The 25468-nt window shown below is 40.1% G+C and overlaps 1 protein-coding gene and 2 long non-coding RNA genes across 12 annotated transcripts in view; 1 reads left to right on the forward strand and 2 right to left on the reverse strand.

Moving 5' to 3' along the window:
- The window catches only part of LOC109425970 (teneurin-m), a 649264-nt gene that overhangs the window by 123521 nt on the left and 500275 nt on the right, over positions 1-25468 (forward strand). The window lies entirely within an intron of this gene.
- LOC134289896 (uncharacterized) overlaps positions 1-25468 on the reverse strand; it is an 80178-nt gene that overhangs the window by 35135 nt on the left and 19575 nt on the right. The window lies entirely within an intron of this gene.
- LOC134289893 (uncharacterized) lies at positions 3583-12804 on the reverse strand. Its single transcript, XR_009998734.1, has 2 exons — positions 3769-12804; positions 3583-3711 (listed from the first exon to the last, which is right to left on the reverse strand). It is a non-coding gene; the product is annotated as an uncharacterized LOC134289893 (long non-coding RNA).

A 25468-nucleotide genomic window follows, 5' to 3' on the forward strand; every position in this document is an offset into this window, starting at 1 on the left:
TCTGAAGTACTCTCACTGTAGTTGGTACCTCCGTCGAACAGTTGTTTGGAGCTGCTAGAACTGGACCAAAGCAGCTCAGCAACAACGAGAATACCAGCGTCGACGACCAGCCAGCAGCGGCACTGCCGGCTGGAACAAGAGATGATTTTATGTATATTTTAATGGCATTAAAATTTGCCTTGTGCTTTTGAGCGAGCACGATGCGCGGATGTGCGGGGGAAATCACGATCAAAATTTACGCGTCCCAAGCGAGATCCGATGGATGATGGTGGGGGCGGGTGGATGAAGAAAAAAGCTTTCGATTATTAGTGTACTGCTGCTGTCGGCCAGCAGCAGCAGCTCAGTTTGCTGAAAGTGAGCGGAGAGCTATTTTTTAATCAAATTCAGAACTCCGATTGGAGAACCATCCGGAAGAAGATTCTCATGACTAGGGCATCAAGAAATCTTGAAGGTTCTCAAGACAGCTATTTTCACAATGAGATTAATTCATGTACCAATCGTTTCGAAAATAACGGGTTCTGAACCCAAAACCTAAAACCTAAACGACTTTTGAATATTCTTTTGCCATCCAATAGGTTCTAATGAAATTTATTTTCTTTTATTCTTTCAGGTAAGCCTTTGATTAATCTTACTAGCAGTGACAAACTTGATTATCAAACGAATGATAACCAGGCAACAGAACTTGTTATCATTTTGTTATCCGCCTTTGCTCGGGATGCAACTATGTGCTGTCAAGTGGTGAGTTTATTTTCTGTTTGAGGACCTTGAAGAGCTCCTTGAAGTATTGGTAATCGGATCTACCAACGTATTTGGATGTCCCTAAGAGCTTTGTGACTAAGATACGTACTCACACAGCCTCAGCTAGCTATGTTCTATTATGTCTTGAGTTCTATGAATGTATAGCATCATACGAGAACTGCCTAGAGTTGAGGCCATCTGATCTGAAAGTGTAATCAGTGATCTGTTGTAGCATTATGAGTGAATTGTATGCTTTAATACAGCCTTATGTAACCATCTGTTGTCAAGTGGTGAGCTCAGTGTCAGTTTGAGGATTTTCATGAACTTCCTCGAGTATAGCTCATCGGATCTACCAACGTAGTTGGTTGTCTATAAAAGCTTTATGACTAAGGTTCATACTCACACAGCCTATGGTAGATATGATCTGTCAAGAGGCGAGATCAATGATTCTTTGAGGGTCTCCAAGATATCCCTTGAACAAACGTCATCACATCTACGAGAGCTATCAGTAGTATCTATAAACATTATGAATCAGGAACTCACACAGCCTCAGGTATCTATGTTCTATCGTGTGGTGGGTTCTATTGTGTAGAAGCACCCGAGAATCCCTGAGGTATACGTCATCGGATCTACAAGCGTAATCAGTGATCTATTGGAGCTTTCTGAACAAAAGTCCCGCTTGCACAGCCCTACATATAAACTATGTGCTGTCAAGTGGTGAGTTTATTTTCTGTTTGAGGACCTTCAAGAACCCCCTTGAGCATAGGTCATTGGATCTACTGGAGTATTAAAACTCACCTGCGAGCTTCTGAAGCCTCTTTAAACCCTCCTGAAACCCCCTGAAACGCCTTGAAACGCCATGAAACGCTTAGAAATGCCACTGAAACCCCCATTTTGTTCGGGATATAACCACTGCGACCAATATTTGCTCTATTGTGATATACCCAGTGTCCTTAGTATAGTGCATATCGTATTACTTTATCACCATTGAGAAGTTATAAAGTATTCCGTTTTGTAACAGTAGTCATTTTCAACTTAATCGCAAGGAATGATTCCCATTGATAGGTTCCGCTTTTTAACACGCTCCTTTTTCAGTCAAAATCGGATCCCTTAAAGAAAACCGAGACCTATCACTGTAACCAAGGTATGAAATGTGATGAGGACCAAAGTTTTTCCTTACTAAATTACTAAAATAGGCTATTCCATAGTTGGATGCAGTTAGGACTATGGTACGGTTTGGTAAATCTTGCACTGCATCGCAACCCAAAAAGGTGATCTAGCCACGCTACGGGCTCCGTTAAAGATCGAGCATGTTTTAAACCCCCTCAACCATTCATCCATCAGCACGGGTCGCCTGACACCTTGGATTGGGGTTACTTGTTTGGTGGGCTTTTACCCCCGGAACAGGTGATCCGTAGTGCTATTCTGAAACCCCTATGAAACTTACTCACTTGAAAGCCTCTGAATTCCCCTAAACCCTTCTTTAGCCTCCTTGAAGCCCTAAAACGCTTTGAAACACTTTGAAACGCCCATGAAACCTTCTGAAAGCCCCTTTAAATCTACTGAAACCTCATGAAAACTCCTGAAACGCCATGAAAAGCCTGAAACGCCATGATCGCATTGAAATGCCTTGAAGCACTTTAAAGCATTTCTGAAACCTTCGTGAAATACACCTGCGAGCCACTGCAACCCCCTGAATCCTCAGAAACGCCCTGAAACGCCTAGAAACGCCTAGAAACGCTTTGAAACGCCACTTAAACCCCATGAAATCTCCGTAAAGTTGAATTGAGAGCATCTGAAGTCCCCTTAATGCCCTCTGAAACCTACTGAAACACCTTGAAACGCCACTGACCACCCCCCGTCCTTAAAACTCCCTTGAAATTCCTCTGTCCCTTACCCCTTTACATCTGAAAGCATTGACCTCCTTCGCCTTCGCATCTGCTAGCCACTTGTCCTACTCAAACTTCTTTGCAACCTTTTGATCCATTTGGGTAATAAGCCAGATTCATTTAGATAAAAATTCCATTTAGGAAGTCCCGACTCATAACCTAAATGGAGATTTTCCTGTACAGACAAAATTGATAACATTTCCAGACCCATCTTGATGAGTACAGTTGTGATTCGTTTCCGTGCTCGACTGCCTCTGTACCGGTTCAGGTGCTTGTCGAAGTGCTGCTTCCACCTTTTAATTACCAATCCTCACCAAGGGTTCTGGGTCATTTGGCCGATTGCCATTTGGCCGAATGTCATTTGGCCGAATGCCGTTTGGCGGAAAATAAATGATTAACTTAAGTGACCATGTCACTATTCCTCGCATCAGAATAACTCGAAAGAACAGCCTAAGATTCAAAGAAGAAAAAATATTTGATAAAATATTGACAGATTCAACGCCATCTCATCCCTGTATGTCAAAACTAGAAAGAATAGCCTATGATTAAAAGAAGGAAATATTTCTGATGATCATATTGGTAGTTGGAATGTCAAAAACTTCCTCTGAATTCTTTTGAACATAATTCGGCCAAACGGCTTTCGGTCAAATGACCATTCGGCCAGATGGCATTCGGCCAAACGGCGATCGGCCAAATGGCCGGACACCCTCGCCAAATTCCTGTCCACATTCCGGCAAAGGCTAGCTCGCGGACCAATCCCTTTGCGGGATGCGCCGAGTTTATAGTGAAATTTTCGTGATTAATCTGAATGTCTAAAGAAGTTACAAAATGTTATTTTTATTTTATTTGTTTCACAAAATTTTTGGGAAGGGCGCATGAAAAAAAATGCTTTTTGTAAAATAAGTTATCGCAAAACGGTTTGTTGGATTGAAATGTCTCCTAAGATATTTCTGAATTGAACTGGGATTGAATCGACTGTATGGTACAATTAACTATTTTTGGCTACGCAGTCATAAAATGAACAAACGACGTTATTTATTTGCCCAACGTTTCGACACGGGGTTTGTGTCTTCCTCAGGGGGTACTGTAATTGATTATTTTTACTAATACTGTATGTTAATGTCTAGTTGTTTAAACTTACAATCTTTGTGTCGTTATTTGTCCTATGTTTCGTCTAACTATAACTGTCGGATCACGCTGTTTTTGGTACATGCTGTAAGGTTTGAATGTGTTACATAATGTGGAAACAAGGTGCAGAATGAAGATTTTTACAGCACGAGTCGTACATTTATCCAACGAGGCTTGCCGAGCATAGCAGGTTATACTATGCAGTTGTCATAATTTTTCAAAACTGCGTCCAGAAAGCATCAAGAAGTTGATCAAAACTGAAAACAATGCTGTAATGGCTCATTACGCCACGCAAATCAGTGCTGTAATGAACCATTACAGCACTGTTTATTTGGTGTGGGAAAGTAGGCCTTTTCCTGTCAGATTTGCGTCAGACAAAACAGCCTATTACGATGAGAAATTGCAAAAAATTATGTTCTGAATGTCAAAGAATCAGAACTAAATTGTTTCACAATGAGTTATTGAACAACATTTATAACATAATATAACACAATTGAGTTATAATATTTTTAAACACCAATGATGTTAAACATGATTATATCACAATGAATTATACATATCATGATTTGTTACAATTATGTTATATTTTTGTTCGAATCTTCTAGTCGGGAATCGATCAACTTTTCAGCGCAATCCAATTTTCGGTTCCTCAGATTTGTGGTCTTGAAAATTCGAGGTGTGGCTCCGTTATATCTTCACCTTAAGGCGTTCCGGAGTTATGGTCATTTCAGTGATTTGGACCAGCACCGGTAGAACTGGCCGTAAATAAAACTAAACCAAGCCACATCATGCGACACATCAAATTGCGGCAATTTTTGTAAACTCTAGCATGGTTTGCGAATTTTGTGCGCAAATCAAAGCTGGAGACCAGAAATTCCACGATATCGGCCCAAAAATCAAGATAGCAGCCTGATATTCAAGATGGCGACTGTTACTAGCGCTTGCCCGACTAGAAGATTCAAACAAAAATATAACATATTTATAACATACTAGCTGTCCCCGGCAAACTTTGTCTTGCCTACTGCGTTTTTTGACGTTTCAAGTCCCTAGCCAAGCGCCCAAGTCCCCGTTCAAAATGTATGAAAACCCGATTTTCAAAAACTCTCAATTTTCCCTTGTTTTAGGCCTCATAAACCTTCCTTCGGTGAAAACTAACATAACAAAACTTAGATGACCCAAATCGGACCATCCGTTCGCAAGTTATGCGCGGTCCCAAGTATGCCACTGCATTTTTATATATATATATATAGATGTATAACTCATTGTTATATAACCATGTTAACATCATTGGTGTTTAAAAATATTAGAACTCAATTGTATCATATTATGTTATATGAACAACTTCAATAACTCATTGTGAAATAATTAAGTTTTGGTTCTTTGACATTCAGAACATCATTTTACACAATTGTATCAAAATATGATAGAAACTAGTTTTCTTGAAGCTAAAATTTATATCATATTGCGTTATAATATTGTTCTGTTCATATCAAAATAAGTTATTATTTTGATTAGACCGGTGAACTTTTTGTTTCAGTTTTAGTTATTTTAACATCATCCTGCATCTGGTTTATAACAAAATAAGTTATAGAAAAATTTCATATCATCATAACACAATGTGTTATAAACTTGATATAATTTTCTAGTCGGGTAAGGCTCTCTAAAACCATGCAGAATGGGGTATATTTGGTGTGAGGCAGATGTCCAGAGTCTAAAAATGGCGACCAGAATATCCAAGATGGCGGTCTAAAATCCAAGATGGCGGCTCCAAATTCAAGATGGCGGCTGTTTAATGGAGTTTTCGTCTCCAAAATCATGCAATATGGCCATATCTGGTATGGGGAAGATGTCCGGAATTCAAAAATAGCGACCAGAATATCCAAGATGGCGGCTCAAAATTAAAAATGGCGGCTATTTAATGGTGTTTTAGGTCCTAAAACCACACAATATGGGTATATTTGGTATGATAATGTTTGGAGTCCAAATATGGTGACTAGAATATCCAAGATAGCAGACTAAAAACCATTCAATATGGGTATATCTGGTACGGGGAAGAAGTGTGGAGTCAAAAAATGGCGACCAGAATTTCCAAAAATGATGACCAGACCGGACATGCAAAATGGCGGCTTAAAATTCAAGAATGCAGCTTTTTTAAGAAAGGGCATTATCATCAAAATCCAAATAAACGATATGACATCTGGTGTCATGGAATGGATTTCTGTTAAACGTATGAAAGTGTGATAATCATCAACATGTCACTTGAGTTTTGTAGAAATGGGGTTTCGAAAGCACGAGAAAGGCTCCATCACCGCTAGGTGCATTAATTAGGTTTTTTTTTTTGAATACAATCAATTTTAAAAAACAATTAGAAGGAAACAATTTTTGATACAAAACATTCGTAGAATCTACAATTAGATCCTTCTTTTGTGTAAAAATATCATTTTTTTCCTGTTGCTTGTTTTGAAAATCGTTAAAAAATGAAAATTCAAGAAAAAATAGCAAGTAGCATTTCACTTTCCCAGGATACTCAATTAATTTTAAAGCTGGAAGTTACCTTTCGCCAAATAAAAAAAGTTGGGCAAAAATGACCCTTATGCAAAAGGAGGGTTAAAGTCTAAGCGTTCCAGCATGTGCAGAATTCCAACGTTCTCACCAGGAGCCACCAACCGTTCACCGTTCGCGTTTAGAAAGGAAATTAAAAATTAATGACGTCTTGCGGCCATTGTTCGCGCTCATTTCCATAATTTTGCCATTAGCGTGTGTGGTACCTAGGTTCGTCGCAGTCACACTCACATATTATATCTAAACAAAAGACACCCCTCTGGGCACCGAAGAAAGGAGTAAAAATAATCGTCAGAAGAAGGAAAACCGTTGTTTCCAATCTCCGGCCAGCGACCCAACGAGATCCGTCTTCAATTAATCATTTTTAACGAGAATGATGATTTAATTAAATTCCTATGCGACCAAATCGAAAGAAACAACAGCTTCCCTCTAAAAAGCAAGCATTTCTCAGATCCAGTGGGCGTCGCCTACTTCGGGACAGCTAGCTATCGGAAAACACCGGTACAGTGGGACAGCTGGCCTACTAGATAAGTCGCTGGCAACGAAGACCACAACAACGACAAAAACGCGCGGGGCGAAAATTAATGAAAGTGAGTGTCCCTCCAAAGCCGATGCCAATGCCTTCGCGCTTATCGCTGCCACACGATCAGCAGCAGAAGCAGCACCAGTGCCGAGAAAGAGATTACAGTTTAATTTGAAATGTCGCCGTATTTAGTACCCAAAGGCCTCCTGACTGACTCCTCTCTGAACCGCGTTGCGCTCTTTCTGGTGTGATTCGCGCGATGGCCTCCAGCACCGAGGGGGGTTCCTTGGAAGTGCTATCCCGCGACACCCGGCCACGGAAACTCTCGGAAAGGGACGGACGCGGTCGGGGGGTCACACCAAGGTGACAGTTAGTGCGGCGGTGCTTCCTTGTCGAGCGATTTATGTTCAGTCAGCGCCGAGCTTTTGAATTCTCTCCGTCGCTTCTTTTCCGAACTTGCGAAAATAGCCTGCGGTGGCAATAGATTATCTTAAATGGTCGGATGATAATGGTACCCGCAGTTGAATGTGAAATGAGGGCACGCTGTGAATGGAGGGAGCCCCCGAAGTGCAGTACCAGGACGGTACGGTAGGTAGGTAACCACTGAGCAACCGAAGCGACGCGACCGGGCGAAAGACCACGATGAGAAGTGAGCGTTAATGCGATTAGGCCATCTCTCCAGCGCGAGTTTTCATCGTCCGTAGTCAGTCGTCGGTCGATGCTGTGTACCTACTGCCACAGTACCATTGCTTGAGGCTGATTGAAAGGTGCTTTAGTGTCGTTCTTGGAAACAGCACAGACAACTGCTTTCAAGGGAGGGAGGTCTTTAACAACGCACTTTAATCAGCGGTCAAAACATTGTTCCTTTGGTAAGTTGCTTCCAAAAAAATGTGTCATTTCATCGCAACTAAGTAGGCTGGAGATAACCTGGACATGCTACTGGTAACATAGCACTCCTGTAAGGTTTCCAGAAGGAACTCCAGGAGGGCTTCCTGAAATAACTTCTGAAGGTTTTTTAAGTACTTCCAGGAGAATTTCCAGATAGAACTATTGATAAACCTTTAGTCGGAACCCTTAAAGGATCTCCAGAAGAAAGTACTAGACGATTACAAGAAGGAACTCCCAGGAGGATTCCCAGATTTTCCAAGATTTCCTGAAACAACTCCCGAAGGAATCCCAACTCTTGACGAAATTCCTGAACGAATTTCAAAAGAACTTCTTGGAAGAATGTCTGTATAAAGTCTTTGAAAATCACTTCAAGGGGAACCCCAAAAGCAATACCTGGAGAAATCTACGAAGAAATTTCTGAAGGAATTAAAAACAAATCTTGGATAAAGCGTTCATTGAAGTTGGTAATCCTTTCCCGGAATTTCTTCCCAAATGAACTTCAAAAGGAGCATCTCCGTTAATTTCAAAAAGATCTCTAGACTAAAACCTTGAATGAATAAAAAAATACCATAAGTTCTGAGGGATGTCAGAAGAAACTCATAAATGACTTTCTGGTGGAAGTTCAAAAGGAAATCTGCAAAGAAATTCTAGAGATTCCCCAGAGGAACTCTAGGTGAGTTACTTGATGGGACTTAGGAAAGAAATTTCACTCTTGTTCAAGCTACTAACAGTATTGGTTGAAAAATTTCTTGTGAAAGTTCTGGTGTTTTTCATTCTAGCACTCTCGCTACCCGCTCCATCGTAATAACGTAATTATATGAAATTCCATTCAATCTGAAGAAATCATTTCTCATGATAAATCATCTACGACGATGTTCGTCTGTGCTTTCTTCATAGAACGAAGAACCAACGGAATTGAGTGGGCGGCTACCACCTACAACCAATCGTTAATGCTCAATCGTCGTTCTTAAATATTTGGACCCCGTGATCAACACAGTCGTCGCTGTCGTCGTTATCGGTAATGAAGGTCCCCGCCATACCACCCGTTAGGTGACCCCATTCTGAACCCTATCGCACAGGGAGACCTACCGCCACCTACCACGACCAGTCATGATAATAATTTAACCATCATTATCTTCCCCATCAAGATTGTTGACCGACCGACCGAACCGCTGGCTGGAACACTGATTGTAATCAATTCAGCGATAAATGGCGCCCGCGCGAAAAGAAACAAGACCTGCATTCTCCCGACTTCTTCGGAGGGGTTCAGCAGGAATTTCGGCAATCAACAACGATGGCAATGGACGCGGACGGGAGCACCCCGGTGAAGATATTTTGATGGATCGAGTAATGATGATTACCACCTGACGCGCGCGCTCTCTCCTGAAGGAAACGATGAAGTTCAATGGTTTCGTTAACTTCGCAAGAACTTATCGAGCGAGTAGCGGCGGCACCCGGTCAAAGCAACCAGCGTTCTCAAGTGGCACTTCTTCAATGCGAGAAGTACACTGAGTGAGCGAGCACACTTCACTCATGGAACCAAAGAGTGCCGCAGTGCTTCTGCACAGCCTACCGCGACTCAAATTTCACGGTGCAAAAAAAAACTGAAGTCTTGAATTCGCCTACTGCGGGATCCACCGGCTGACGGTCGATCGACACGAAACTGCATTTACATAAACAAATAATAAACATTATCATTATCATACGAATATGCCTATATTTTACGTTTGCCATTGTCTCTTCCGCAACAGAGGATTATGTGCACGATAACAGGCAAGATCGAGGAGGGTGTCACCGAGAAACTGGGACGGTCATCTTGAGTATTCGAGCAGACCTCACAGGATCCAGTGTTATTAGTTGGGCGATCGGTGGCATTGGTTCCGAGAACTGCATGGACTCTGGTTTCTTCCTCATGAACGAACTTGAAAGGTGACCATGAGTACTTACTTTCAAGGATGATTGCTAGGCGTTGAAAACACGGCCAGTATAAGAAAAACAAACATGATTTTCACTAAGGCTTTCAACCGGAATTCGAAACATGCGGTGCATGCACTTTATGAATGGACATAAAATGGTTGAAAGGTGGTAATACTACTACGATGAACATCTGAAAAAATATAGACGTCATATAATCAAACATGCTTTTTAGAATTCAGTAAATCAGATATGCAGGAAAAATCAACATGGGACTCAACTAGCGGACGTAAGGTGATTGAAAGGTGGACTTCGAACTACAATGAACACCTGGAAAATAGAAACAACATATTCCTACAAGCTTTTTGAAATTCAGAGCAGTGGACTATGAACACAAAAACCTTAAGGATCTGCTTCAATATACCATAACACCCCACTGGACCACTGCCCAGTGGAGAATTCTCCGTTTGACGAAAAGTTTTCTCCGACTTGACTGAGAACCGAACCCACACTCGAAGGCTTACGAAACGCTTGGACGATTAACTGCCACTTTTTGGAGAATTCATACAGAGCCTTTGATTTCTCTCAGTTTGGTTCACGGCAGATTCTCTCAAGTTAATATGATCAGTTTTTGTTGTGATACATGGCCATGGGCCATTGTGTCCCAAAAAAAATCGATGTTCGAAAGGTCAAGGTGCTGTTCTCAACCCTAAAATGAAAGATATGAATATTTGAAGCATATTTGTAGAACATTTCGATCTTGAAAAAAAAAACATTTAGAGGTTCCGTCAGGTAATTTTTGAAAAATGATCATTTTTTTAATGAAACTTCTCAAAAACAAAAAATCATATTTTCGTAATATTTTTTACAATTTCTGAATTTTTTTCTAAATTTTGGTATTTTTTATGGATTTTTATGGACATTCTTGCAGTATTTTACTTTTTGAAATATTGTGTTTATGTTGACGGCAGAACCTTGAACAAAAAATCAACATTTGCTAAAAATACATTTTTATCAACCACGAAATCTGATAGTTCTATTCATAAGCGTTATTTCTTCAATGAAAGATTTAAAGTATCTTGTCTAGAAGCCGAGATATTGCACTTTTAATGAATGGACAATATTTCAAATATTTGCAAAACTTTGTATATTACTGTTTTTGTGACACTCTAATGTATGTACATATATTTAGACAGGTAAGTCTCAAAACAAAAGCTTTACTTATTGTATGCGCAAACTAGTCCAAATATGGATTGTTTTCTATTTATTCTGGGACGGTTCGCAGTTGATTCATGAAGAGCTTTTATGTGAATAACTATGTACAACAATTACGAGTGTCGTGCATACTGATAGCAACGCATTAGGTTCGACATAACTTCGAGGAATCCCCGACAGCTGCAGCCCTTTTTTGTTAACTAGAAATTCTTTCAAGAATGAAAAAAAAAATATCAAAATATATTAAAAAAAATCTCGAATATATAGAAGTTGAATAAATATTACGAAATAAGGTTTTTTTTCGAGAATTTGCATAGAAAATGGCCATTCTCAAAAATCGCCCTGGCGGAACCTCTTAATGATTTTTTTTAAGAAAATCGAAATGCTCTATAAAAATGCTTCGAATATGCATAACTTTCATTTCAGAACTAAGCACCTTGACTTTTCAAACATCGATTTTTTGTTTTGGGACAAGCTATTGTTGCCGTGTGCAGCATAGCTGCCCCATGTTCCAAAACAGCAAACTGAGGAAAACGCGTTTTAAGTTCCAGGCTTTTTTATCTTTATGGCTAGTTTCCACCTGGTAAGTATTGTGTAAAAAGATAGGACAAGTAATGGTCACGTAAAACTTTAGCAATGAAAATTACTTAAGCGTTCGCAGTTGATAGGTAATTTGCAGCCAGAAAGATTTGCCAACAGATGGCAGTGTCATGCGATGCTGTCAGTCATGTTGTTAATTTTCCGTACGGAATAATATGTCGATGTATTATTCCGTGAGTAAAAGTGACATTTCTCTTTCTTTTTTGTTTCATCTTTCGCACCAAAGACATCAATGTGCATTAAGCTGTTAGTACACATGGCCCTTAGGCTTGTAGTACACAGGGTCCAATATTTGACAAGGAAAAAACTCAAGAAACAACATCAGTTTGAAGCGGAAAACGCAATGGGACCGGCAACGGAATGCGGAAGCACTGCGGTATGGACCAATCCGCAAGTATGCCGCTGCGGCAAAACACAATGAGCGCGGAATTCCTGCAGTTAATTTCAAAACAACTTCAGTTCGGTGAATACCTATGTTTGTTTCCTGAAAACGTTCAGGAGTTTCCCAATATTTCCTCTAGAATGTCCCCCAGGAGTTCACGGGAATTCATCCAGAAGTCAGGAATTCCTCCGGAGTTCCCCGGTTATTCCCGAGGGAGTCCCCCGGGAATTCCTCAAGGAGTGTTCCGGAAATTCCTCCAGGGATGCCCCAGGAAATCATCCAAAAATTATCAGGTTTTTCCTCCAGGAAATTCCTGATAAAACTTCCGGGAGTTCCCTGGGAATGCCTCTAAAAGTTCTTCGTTAATTCCTTCAGGTATTTGTGGGGACAATAAAGAGTTTCCAAGAAATTCCTCCAGGAATTCCCCAGGAACTCATAAAAAATTACCTCGAGCATTCCACTAGAAGTTCACAAATAATTCCACCAGAAATTTTCCGGGAAATTTTCCAGGAGTTCCTCTGAAACTCCCGTGCAATTCTTCCAGAATTCCTGCAGGACTTCCCCGGAGGGATTCCTGGAGCAATCACCAGAAGATCTTCTGGAGCAAATCTCCAGGAATTCCTTCTGAGATTTCTCCAATAATTCCTCCGGAGATTCCTCCAAAAATTCCTCCGCAGATTCCTTCAGGAATTCTTCTGGAGATTCCTTCAGGAATGCTTCCGGAGAATCCTTCAGGAATCCCTCCGGAAATTCCCGGAGATTCTTTCGGGAATTCTTTCGGAGATTTCTCCGGGAATTCCTCTAGAGATTCCTCCGGGAATTCTTCTGGAAATTCCTCCAGAAATTCCTCTGGGTATTCCTCCACAAATTCCCCCGGAGATTCCTCCGCCAATTCCCTCAAAGATTCCTGCAGTAATTTCTTCGGAGATTCTTCCAGGAATTCCTTCATGAATTCCACCCAAGATTCCACCGGAGATTCCTTCAGAAATTCTTCCGGAGATTCCTCTGGAGATTCCTCCAGGAATTCCTCCGGAGATTCCTCCAGGAATTCCCCCAAAGATTCTTGCAGTAATTTCTTTGGTGATTCCTCCAGGAATTCCTTCGTAGATTTCTTCAGGAATTCCCCCGGAGATTCTTCCGAGGAATCCTTGGGGGAATTCGTGGAAGAATCCTCGGAGGAATTCCTGGAAGAATCTCGGAGAAATTCCTGGAGGAATCCGCGGATAAATTCTTGGAGAAATCCTCGGAGGAATTCCTGGAGGAATCTCCGGAGGATTTCCTGGAGGAATCTCCGGAGGAATTTCTGGAGTAATCTCTGAAGAAACCTCCGGAGGAATTCGTAGAAGAATCTCCGGAGCAATTTTTGGAGCAATTTCTGGAGGAATCTCCGGAAGGTTTTCCCCGACGAAAAAAAATACTGCAGGAGTCGCCGGAGGAATTGCTGGAAGATTCTTTGGAGAAATTATTAGAGAAATCTCAGGAGGAATTTCTGAAGAAATCTCCGGAGGAGTAGGAATCTCCGGAGGAATTCCTGAATGGATACCTGATCTCCCTGATGCCAGTCCTGTTGTAATCTTAAATGGAAATCCTGGAGAAATACCAGAAGAAACTATAAGAGGAACCCAACAATTTACTCCTAGAGGAGATCTAGAAGGAGCTTCTGGAGGAATCCCGGAAGAAGTTGCTGCAGGAAGGATTTCCCAGATAGTAATACCATTAAAAGTTCCCCCACAATCCCAGCGCAATGTCTCTCATCAGTATTTTCCTTGGAAAGCTTCACAACTCTGTTGGAATCTCACTATCTGGATTTTCCCCAGAAGCCCATCCAAAAGTTGAAAATTGAACCAGTTTCTACACACGCGCGCGGTTCCCTTTTCTTCACATCCTTCTTACAGGTACAGCATCGTTTCGTTAAAATGCTGTCAGTTAATCAAATGTCAAAATTACTTACGGAAAAAGGTGAAATTTTACTTGAGCGCTCTACTTGGCAACAGGAAACTTAGCTTTACGGGCAAATGTAATAAAAACACAAATTGAATTTGTCAGCATAGCGTAAGAATTGATATTTATCATGTACAAAACATTGCATAAACATTCAATTTACTTTAATTTTTTAAGGAAAAACTCTGGTGGGACAGTAGTGCCGAAAGATAAAATAATTTTTGGGATTTTCTTGGCATAAGCTGACCCATGTGGAATTTCATAAATAATACCAAAATTCCTGGAGAATGATCATGATTCTCTCTGACAGTGATCTGTAGTTATCCTCCAATTATCCTCCATGAAAAAATGCACATTTGTAAGGTTCCCTGGAGGATAACTACAGATCCTTATCCTCCAAAGGTTTTTGATGTTTTAGTGTAAAACTAAAAACGCTAAACGAAAGATCGATTGATTTCCAATCATTTGGCATAAAAATATATTTAGATTTGGGGGAAATTGACGGAAATTTGAGCAAAATCAATTTCCCCATATAAAATAAATTGCCTGTTGTAGTGTTCCCTGGAGGATAAGTACAAAAGGTTATCCTCCAGAAGTTTTACACATTTAATTGCAAAAATAGGAAACGTTAATCGAAAGATCATAAAAAATCTTTCGAAACAGTAAAAAAAGTATTACTTTTTATTAAATATAGTCGGAAAAAGCTCTTTCCAAAAATTTAAATCAGACCAACTTCGTACAACAAAATTAATTCAACGTTGTAAGGTTCTGTTTGGAGGATAACTACAGAAATGCTATAAAAATGCAATCAATCACATTATAAGTAGAAAATGATAGTAAAACATCAAAAACCTTTGGAGGATAAGGATCTGTAGTTATCCTCCAGGGAACCTTACAAATGTGCATTTTTTCATGGAGGATAATTGGAGGATAACTACAGATCACTCTTTTATGGAAGAAACTTGACTGCAACTATTTGATTATACACTTACATCTACAGAAGCAAGCAAATTTAGTTCTGGAGATGGAAGGTGATAGCTCTACTGTATTTCAAACGACCCATTTCGAGGATGAACAAGCATGCACGCTCATCCTGAGGTCGCTGTCAGATACAGCATGCCCCGTACTATTGCAACTAGATATCAAATGGATATATGAAATGCAATAGTGCTTCCTGTTTCAAAGAACATCTTCGAAACTGGCAATACGCAAATATAGACCATTTGATGATAAGAAGTCAATATCGTCAAAAAGTAACATGGGACAACTATGCTGCACACGGCAGATCAGGTAACTTGATAGTTAAGTTAGGATATCAAGGAGACATCACCTAGTTTCTGGGGGCTTTATAAGAGTTTAATGGAGATTTCGAAACGATTTTAGAGAAATTTCAGATGGGTTCCAGGAGGCCTCAAGAGAGTTTAGGGCAAGTTCCAGGAGAGTAAGAAACGAATTTAAAGGGGTTTCTGTGACTTTGAGAGGGATTCAGGGAGTTTCAGATAAATTCAAGGACTTTCACGGAACTTCGAAGAGATTTCCAAAAAAAAAAATCAATATGTTTCAGAAGGGAGTGTCAAGTGCTTGTGTTTTAGGAAATTTCAGAGACATATCAGATGGTTTTCAGGAATTAATAGAAGATTTCAAGGGGTCAAGTTCAAGAGAATTCAAGGAATCCCAGGGAGACTTCAAAGGCTATCATGAGGTATCAGGCGATCAGGCGGATCTTCTAAGGTTACAGAATGTTTCAGAGGAGCTTTAGATGAGTTTCAGGAGTGTTTCAGGAGATGTCAGGGGGTTTTAGGACGATATTATTAGTGTTGCGAAAAATCACTAGGTAATAAGGCAAATTCGATGGCCTATAGGGCACTACACTTTGCAAGGTAAAGTGTGCTGAAAATCCTCAAAGTGTGCTGGCTTATGACTTAATGACGGCACGGCGGCACCCCTCTAGGAGGTCCTTCTGGGATCTCGGAAACCTCCAAGAAATTCTTTGCAGTTTCCCCACAAATTCGTTCCGGTACTTTTACAGGACTTGGGGTTTACTTAGGATTCCTTCCGAAGATCCCTCTGTGGGTTTCCAGGAGTTTCTTCTGAGTAAGAGCGGTTTCGTCTGGGATTCCTTCAAGAACTCTTGCCAGGATACTTCCACGAAGTGCTCCCGGGATTCTTCCAGAGATCCTTTCTGGGATTTCTTAAGGAATACCTTCTGAAATTGTTCAGTAGTTCCAAGATTCCTTCAATATTCTTTTCGAAATTTCTCTAGAATTTCCGAGATTCCTCCACGAATTCATCGAAAGATGTCCACAGAAATGTTTACTGCTAATCCTCCAGGAATTTGTTCCGTGATTTCTCCACAAATTTATTCTAGGATCCCTTAAGGATATCACCTGCGACTCTTCAGGTAGTTCCAACCAAGATTTCTTTTGGGACTGTTTCAGAAATTCCATCAGGGATCCTTTCTGAGATTCTTAAAAGGATTCATCTGAGATTCCTCCAAGAGTTTTTTCCAGGATTCCGTCAGAGATCCCTTGCGGGGTTTCAAGGTATTTCTTCCGGGATTTCTCTAGGTTATCCCAATAGTTTCTCTTGGAATGTTTTCAGAAGTTTAATTGGACTCAAAGAAAGTATTCCTGGAAAATGTTCCTGGAATTCAGCCGGGATTTCTCCCGGGACTCCTAGGAGTTCTCTAGGGGGTTGCTTCAGGAATTCTTTCTGAGATTCCTTCAGAAACTCCTTCCAAAATTCTATCAGGTATTCCTTTCAGGAATTCCATATGAGTTCCACCCAGAGTTCTTCTTGGTTTTTTTTCTGAGATTTTTCTAGTAATCCAACCAAAAACTTGACAAGAACTTCTTTCAGTATTCGTCCAAAACTTGTACGGGATCCCTCCAAGAACTCCTTCCGAAATTCTTTCAAGAAATACTTCTGGGACTGTTTGGAGAATTCTATCAATGATTTCTACGGTATTTCCAACGGGTACTTTTCTCAGGATTCCTACACGAACAGCTCAATATTTGCCTGAAGTATGGCTTGTTCAATCTCTTTAATCAGCAATACATAGATGGCTGAATATCAAGTAGAATAGAATATTCTTCATCTGTGTAATCAGTTTTAAAATATACACCAACATGCAGAATCAATCATCTGTTGTTCAACCTTTAATCAAATAGTTGTTGACAGCTGACCCAAGCATGTTTTTGTGAAGTCCACATCGCTTCTTCAGTCTCAATTCAGGCTTAGTTCAACTTATGTGCTTGACTATTAATACGCAACATCTAATGCTCTTGTTTTCGAGGATACGTGTAGTATATGATGTACCAAGCAGCACACAAGTCACAAAGGAGTGTCGGCAGCGCAGGTTTTTGGTTGGAACGAGTCATTTTTAAGTTATTCTGCCTTTGAGTTAGAATTACGTGAATGTAGATCGTATACAACCAAAAACCTGCGCTGTCGACACTCCTTTGAGACTTGTGTGCTGCTGGGTAGGTGCTAAGATGAAGGACTATAAATCGGTCCGAGTTCAATTCCCAGTTTTCCCATTGATTATTTTTACATTCCTAAACAGCTGCTGATAAATAAAGTAAGCTCACAAAAGTGTTTTTATTTTAAGTTTTTCACAATTATTAAATTTTATTGATTACTGATTAAGCGTTTATTAAGCCTTAAAAAAACCTCAAATCAGCTAAAGATTAAATAAAATCACCAAAAAAGGCTGATTTAAAATAGATGGAGAAACGTTTGTACAGTGATCCCACTAGGAGTACTCTGGAGGATTACTTCAGGAATTCTTTCTGAAATTCATTCTGAAACTTCCTCCAAAATCTCGTCAGTGATTCCTTCCAGGAATTCCAATTGAGTTTCCACCCGGAGTTCTTCTTGGATTCTTTCTGAGATTCTTCCAGTATACTTACAAGAAAACTTGACAAGAACTTCTTTCAGTATCCGTTCAAAAACTTTCCCGGGATCCCTCCAGGAGCTCCTTCCGAAATTCTTTTAGGAACTACTTCTGGAATTGTTTCGAGAATTCCATCAGGGATTCCTACGGTACTTTCACCGAGTACTCCTTCCAGGATTCCTCCACGAGTTACTTGCAGGATTCTTTTGGGAACTCCTTCCGGGATTCCTCCAAAAAATCCTTCACAGATTCCTCCGGGAATCCTTCCGGGATTCTGTCAGGAATTGCTTCTGGTATTTCTCTGGAACTCTTTCGTGGATTCCTCCGAGAACTTCTTCAGGGGTTCAGAGTACTTTCGGAATTAATATCTACAGAAATCCAGGAAAGAATCTCTGGAAGAATTCCGGGAGTATATCCTTGAGGAATCCTAGCCGGAACCTCTTTAGGAATCACAATTGAAGCTCCTGGAAACCCCCAGAATGCACTTCTGGAGGAACCCAAAATAAACCCCTGCAAGAATCATCTAGAGCTTTCTGGGAATCCCACAGGCAACTCCTTGAACATTCTCAGCGAATTCTCAGGGACCAAAATTACTTAAAATCATCTTAATCCCTCCTTAACTCCTCAGACGCCGCTACTTTCTCTCTAATATCAGCTGAGATGTTGCCCATTTTACTCGGATTTCCCATATTTCCTAAGAAATTCATAATATATATCTGATAGGGGTAAAACGCGGTCGATACAGTAGGATCGGTCTTGAGTAAAATTTTCTGGAGAATTGAATAAAATGTGAACGGATCATCGATGGTCCTCGCAACTGGTTTATATTTTTTCCCTAATTTCCTCGAATACTTTCCAAGTAAAATGTTGATGACTAACAAGTCTTGTAGAGGTTTTGAAAACCGTCATTAAACCTATTATCTATTATTTTAGTTTTATGATGATTGTGAGAGCCTCTTCTGGTCTATTTGCCTAAAAATGTTGCGTGGGTTAATACGTATTCCAACTTACAGAGAGATTTGGTTTTCAGGCTCAATTGCTCATGACGCTTTACGGAGCCGATACACTGACTTTTTTGTAAGAGTTATCCCGAGTTCTAGTGATAAATAAATATATATATTTGCATTCTGTGAAGTCAACAATAAATGAAAGTCGATGATTCTTCATCATGCTGAAGAAATCCGAAACAGAACTATCAAGACTCCGTAATCACTTTTGAGTCAGAAGTGATTACCAGAATTCTTGTTCAGGAACTCATCAGAATGAAAATTCTGAGCACCCTATGAACCGTAGCACAGTGAACTCGAAAAATACCAGAAGACTTGACCCCAATCGAACTCATCGCGGACAAAAAGCATCGAGCGCTTGCTTTGTTTAGATTGAAATAGTTCGTTACAGGAAAAAGACATTCGAATCCGTCCAGCAACGCAGCAGCAGCTAGAAGCACCGATTGGATTACCATAAGTAGCCAGCTGGCTTTCTCAGTATCGAGATAGGAAGCACCCTGATCAAACATGCAAACATACACACCAAAGCACACACAAACAGCGCGTTTTCTTCTTTTATTGACATGCTAATAGAATCAATTAACAGCAGCGCAGAGGAATATGAACGTTTAGATGAAGCATTGTTTCTTGCCTCCGCCACGGCCACGACCGAACGACGAGAGTCAGAGATCGAAGTAGAGGAAGAAAGGGTTGTCTTGTTTGGAGTTGTCGTTAGCATCTCGTTTTCCTCCTAAAAAAAGTGTTACAAACAGATATCGTTTGGGTTGCTGCTACCAAACAAGCAGCAGTAGTAGTAGGTTAACGGCAGCCAGCCGGTCGCTGGCTGTGTGTTTTGAATTTTATTTTCATAAATTTTGAGCGTGTTTTGCATCCTATGGATTTTGGTGGCCGTTTTTGTGGTGCAGAGGAAACGGGGGGCTTTTAAATGGGAATGATGATGTTTACATTACTGGTGTTTTCCGTGCTATGATGGGAAGAATGACAAAACTGGCTGGTTTACTGGCCGGCCACCCAAGATGTGCATGGGAGCTTTGGTGTGCATAATTAGAAATGTATGGTAAAATAGGACAATAACGAGTTGATTGATAGTTACATATATTTTGTGAGTTCTATGAAAAATGACGTAATAAAAAATCAAACATCTTAGCCTAGCAGAACAGTCTATTACAATCAACTCCTCATAAATTGTGTTGTTGAATCGACCTCCCAACCACACACAACTTTTAAATTATTTCAAAAATGTTTTTTAAGACAAAATCGATAGAAATGTTATTTTAAAAAAATCTTAATATAATCAATCACAGTCTGCATAAATGACATAAATGAGTTGTGGAAAATATATAGTTTTGTTTATTTCAACAATAAATAAAGTTATTTGAACCATCATAACGATCAAACGATCATTTTTGTTATTTTGTTTTTTTTTTTAATTTTTATTGTTTTGAAACACTAAAAAAATAAAAATCTCGATTTTTTTCTTTCAAACGTCATTCTTCTCATGTAATGGCGTTAAATGGAACGCAACATCAATATAAAACTATTAGCAAGATTACTAGAAATCTCCTTTTCCGTTGTTTAAAGGGTTACTAGATCAAAAAATTAAAAAAATAAAAAACAGAAAAAATGATTTGCACGAGATGAAGTTCAAATGAGCTGATGTATACGGTGTTCAGTTGTGTTTTTTTTTTTGTTGTTTTAACAAACATCACAACTTAATATGAATAAAACTCCATTTGATAACTTTCGGGTTTTTTTTGAAATGTTTGTTTTTTTTTATTTTTTAATTTTTTTTTTGTGAGGAAATCCGAAGAATTTCTCAACAGCATGTACCACCGAATCGTGCGCGCAAGTCCCCCCCTTGGGAGCTGGATTGTCACATAATTTGACTGCTTATAATCAATGGTGGTTGTTAGGGTTAGCTATGGAACGAAAGGCATTCGCTTTTCTTTTTCTCTTACAGAATGACTCTCCAGACGGCACAAAGACCTTCTTCGCAAGCTCTTAAGAGGCTTACTGGCATCTTGTATGTGCGTCATCGAACTCGTATAATTTCACCTATGGATGATGAGTGGGGGTGATGACGGTGGTGGAGAGACCGGGGAAATCTTCTTAGGGCGATAAAATATCCATAAAAGCCTGAATTTCCAGACGTCGATGAATTTTCGACTTCGGCACATTGGATGATGGAAACAGATGATCATCATCGAAAAGCTTTGGAAGTAAATTAAAACTAAAGCTGACAATTAATTAAAAGCGCGATATTTTTCCGGTTTCCTGAGGAAGGTCGGGTCCAGTTTAACGTGTAAATGATGTATTATTGTGAAGTTCGTAAAGGCATCGATTATAACTATTCCGACGACGACGATGATGACAACTGGCGATTAGACGTTTGAAAAGCAATAAATTAGTTTCGGACAGTCGTTAAAATTCTTCCACGAAGTAGGTTTCGATAATGGTCGGCTTGATTTACGCACCCAATAGCCGGTAATGAATTGCTTTTCCTGGGTACATAAATTTCGAAGCTTAGTAGCAGGTGACTGACACTTGCTCCCTGTTTTCCAAGCGAATTCGAAATCTTCTTTGCGTTGCTCCGCAATCCGGCCGATTAATTAACAAATATCGAACCGAAAGCTGCCAAACGGAACGAGCAGAAATGTGTGTTCCAACGTCGAGCGAACATAAATAAGGTAGCAGTTAACATCGGATTTCGGGATCTCTAGGGGTCTATGGGGATGATCCGCCTGCTGAGATATGGCGTTCGAGAAAGTCGCCATCGAATGCTAACATATTCCGTCATGTTAAAATTAGTCCGATCGTTCCGTCTCAATTTCTCACATATGAAACAGAAGAACATCGCCGTTTTGCATCAACAACCCGTGACTGTCGTCGTCCACCCTGAAGAGAGGAAAAAAAGAAGCCTGATCAGGGGCCCCACGATATCAGTCAACCTAAATCTGGTCTCTTTTGCGGGCGAACAACCAAGTAGGCAGCGAGTGACTCCCTGGTGACTGCGACTCGCCCTATTCAATGCTCTCTTCATACACCGCGATATCGAGAATGACGTTTTCAAAATGTTGTTTCCATGTTCGTCTTCTCGTCCTCCCCCAAAGTCCAAGCAGGCTGCCGCCACCACAGCAGCCAGCTAGTCAGCCAGTCAACCAGCGTCTACTCGGTGACTTGTTTCATTAATTCAGCTGGGCACAAACCGCGCGGCTCCCCATCCCGGTTCCTAAACAAAAAATCTAGATAACAACATAATTTTTGAATGTTAAATGCAGGCGAAAACGCTTTTGAAAATAAATATACACCTCTTGCTGGTGCTGCCGTTGCGTTCTCCCACTTCACTATACCAGTATCCAGTGGGGGAGAAACAAACGAGATGAACAACCTGTGGTCTTAGATGATAAATTCACAAACTTTTTCATTATTGGAATTAAATATTGAAGAACGCACAAATTGTGTTCAAAAACACTGTTGGCGTTTTTCGGGCATTTTCGTCTCAGTAGCGTCAATTCAAACATAAAATCCAAATGATATCATCTACAGTTCTGTGTTTTAGCTTTCTAGATACTAAGGCATCTCCTTTTCATCCATTTATTCCAATCTCATGGAGACGCATGGTTGTTTTTATACTCAACAGAATAGATAACATATGGTGAGCTCGTTCCATACTAAATAACTGGTAGCAAGTTACTGTTTAATAAACTTTTTTTTTAATTTTTAGCCGTTTAATCTAATTTACAGCTTTATTGGGACAAGATTAGCGATTATGTAACGATCACCTATGCTCAAGCTCATGCTCAGTAAAGAAAATTCAATGATGATCCATATTGAGCGATACACTCCCAAAACAAAAACTACTCATTCGATGCATTCTGCATCAGTCTCCCCTCGTCTTGTTCACCTATTCAGGGGAATTTGGACAGCAATTTACCATCCAAAACATCAGTGTTCCTTCTATCAGCAGTGAGACCAGGGACGAGAGAGATAGTAACCAACTACCCAGCGAATAGATGATAGATTGTAGTGTCCGATAGAGCGCCCGGGCGGGCGGCGGTCGAAATGAAAGGTGCAACCGACAATGAACAGCAGAACTAGTTGTTGTTGGGACCCACGCCAACGGCGGTCGTAACAAAACAAAACCAACAGAAAAAAAAAACCTCCCGCTGCAGAACAAAATTTAAATTGAATTTAAAACGAAACTACACCAATAAACATTAGCTTTATCAAGTCCGCTGGCTGACCGGGAGGAAGAAAGTTCACCGCGAGCGCGAGCAGGAATTTCTCGGAACTATGCAGCGCACACGGAGCAGAAAATCGGGTGTTGGTGTTTGGGGCAGTTGAGGGGAGGAAGTGTTTTGACAGTTATATTCGAGATAATGGTCATCACGAAACGGGTTTCGCGGTGATATATTTTTTGCCGACAACGACGACGAGGTGAAGGTCATTCGGCAACCCGAAAAGTAGCGTGGATCGTTTAGATATGAGGGGACAAAGTAGGTGATGTCCACCTACGTGGAGGTACCTGCCTGCAGGCAATTTGTTTTATCGAAACTATTTCATCAAGTCCGAGACCGAGTCCGTGTGACGCACCACTATGGGGTCGTTCAATTGTAATGTAACGCTGAAGAAGGAGAGACGGTGTGTATCGTATCGTATATGACACATAAGTTAAAAAAAATGAAAAATAAAATCGTACCAGAGCAGTGCTGTAATCGAAGAAGGGGTTGAAAATCATCAAGTTTTGTGATCCGTAATATTCGAACGAGTCCTATTCACGTCTAGTTGGTTTGTTATGAATGGTCATTATCTGGTTTCGTTTTGTGGCGATTAGAGTACAAAGTCGTAATGCCTTGGATAGTCAGGGTGGGTTTCTTTGTGAGGATAGGAAATAAACTTGTTCTAATTCGATTTCGAAACTATTCCATGTTATGAGTGAGGAATGAGTCACCTTGTACCTGTTTTGATTTAGGAATGTGGCTATTTGATTATGAGTATATTTAAGGAACACCTCCTTGAAAACATGACATATTCATGCTTTTTTTTTTGTTGAGATTTGAACCGCTGCGATCATTATTGTGATTTATTGTGGCATACCCCTGTTTAATTTGTGTGCATTCTTTCAGACGACGAATCACCATTTTGGGTAACCATCGTTTGTTGAGGTTACAATGTTGGCCAATCTGGTAGGGTAAACAGGTATAATATGCCCCCCCTAAGCAGAAATGACAATATATCTTAAACTGACGCCTTATTCCATCTATTGTTCACTGCAAATCGTTGTTACTAAAACTAGTGAAGTGTTGCATGCGAACTTTGCCTTTGGAGAGGTGGCTATGGAAGCTTTGAAACGTTTTTCGAAAACGTTCCAAAATTTGCTTTTTCAAAACAAACGGGGCAATACGCCCCATCAAAAGAAAAACGTCCAGCCCCCTGATAAAACTGTCCCAGGGGATAATTCCACCACATGCTTATCCTTGGAGGGTCTTTCAACAAATGTTTAACTGCATAAAAGTTGCAAAGTAACACAAGCGAACAGAACTAGCTTCGTTTACAATGAAGTCAGCTCACAAGAGGTAAAATATTACGCCAAAAGCCTTGATTTCAGACTTTTTGATATTTTTATTGCTTTTCTGTACCAATCCACTAACGGACCAGCTTGATGGCAATAATTATTCAATATTTGAGATTTCTAATCGATCACACATGCGAAAAGCGCTTGAATAGCTAGAAAATGAAGAGGGGCGTTTTGCCCCGATTGGGCGCATTATACCCTTTTACCCTATGATTCTTAGAATGCACTCTATCACTAGATTGGGATTTTTTAACCAAATTTCAAAAGGACTTACAACTTACTTGTTGAAATATGTTCTTTTATGTACAATTAATACTGGACAGATGTTTTGAGGTCTCACTTTCACAGTTACAAAATTGACAGATATCAGTCTGACCTCGGTTAATCTTTCTCAAATGATATCTGGTCGGGCAATGTCCTGTGAAGAGCCTAATGATTATGTTCAGAGATTTTTTATTTGGATTTAGTAACTTTTCTGTAATTTTGCTAGTTGGCGTTATAAGTGATTGCCTTGCATTTTTCGTTGCAATCCAATTCGACTGGATCATTTGGCTTTCCCATTTATTTTATTTCCAACTGTATTTCACATTTAGAAACACCACAAAAAGGTTCAGGTCCAATGAATTGAACGCCATAACCTTCTCTAGCAAGTGAATCAGCTTTTTCATTGCCTTCTATTCCACAATGACCTGGAATCCAGTAAAGATTCACCTGGTTCATAACGGATAACTGTTTAAATAGTCCTATACATTCCCATACCAGTTTAAACTATTAAGCCCTGGGCCTGTATTTCAGCTCCAGTGCCTTCATTCATTTTTGAACCATCTGTGCAGAAAACAACCGATCCAGGTGAGATATTCGGCCCCCCTGATTCCCATATTTGGCGGTCAGTATCAACCACTAAACCGTTCAATTAACTAAGTTCAGCTTTTTATTCATCCAGTCTTCGTTCATCACTCACAATGGATTAATTGGAATATCTTTCAGTATACTCAGATGCCCGAAAAGATTACCTTCTAATAAGGCAGTGTTTCTTTTTATCCTTAGTGCACACTTTTCAGCTTCCATTTGCACATATTGATGCAGTGGAAGCTTATGATGGTGTATTATGTATTGCTCCTGTGATAGATGTACAAGCCAAACGTTGTAACTTCTGAAGCTTTTTTATAACGTAAGCTGTTTAGTTTTGGGCCACCAAACAAATGATGCAT

This window comes from Aedes albopictus, chromosome 3, assembly GCF_035046485.1.
Source record: "Aedes albopictus strain Foshan chromosome 3, AalbF5, whole genome shotgun sequence".
In the NCBI taxonomy this organism is placed as follows: Eukaryota; Metazoa; Arthropoda; class Insecta; order Diptera; family Culicidae; genus Aedes; species Aedes albopictus.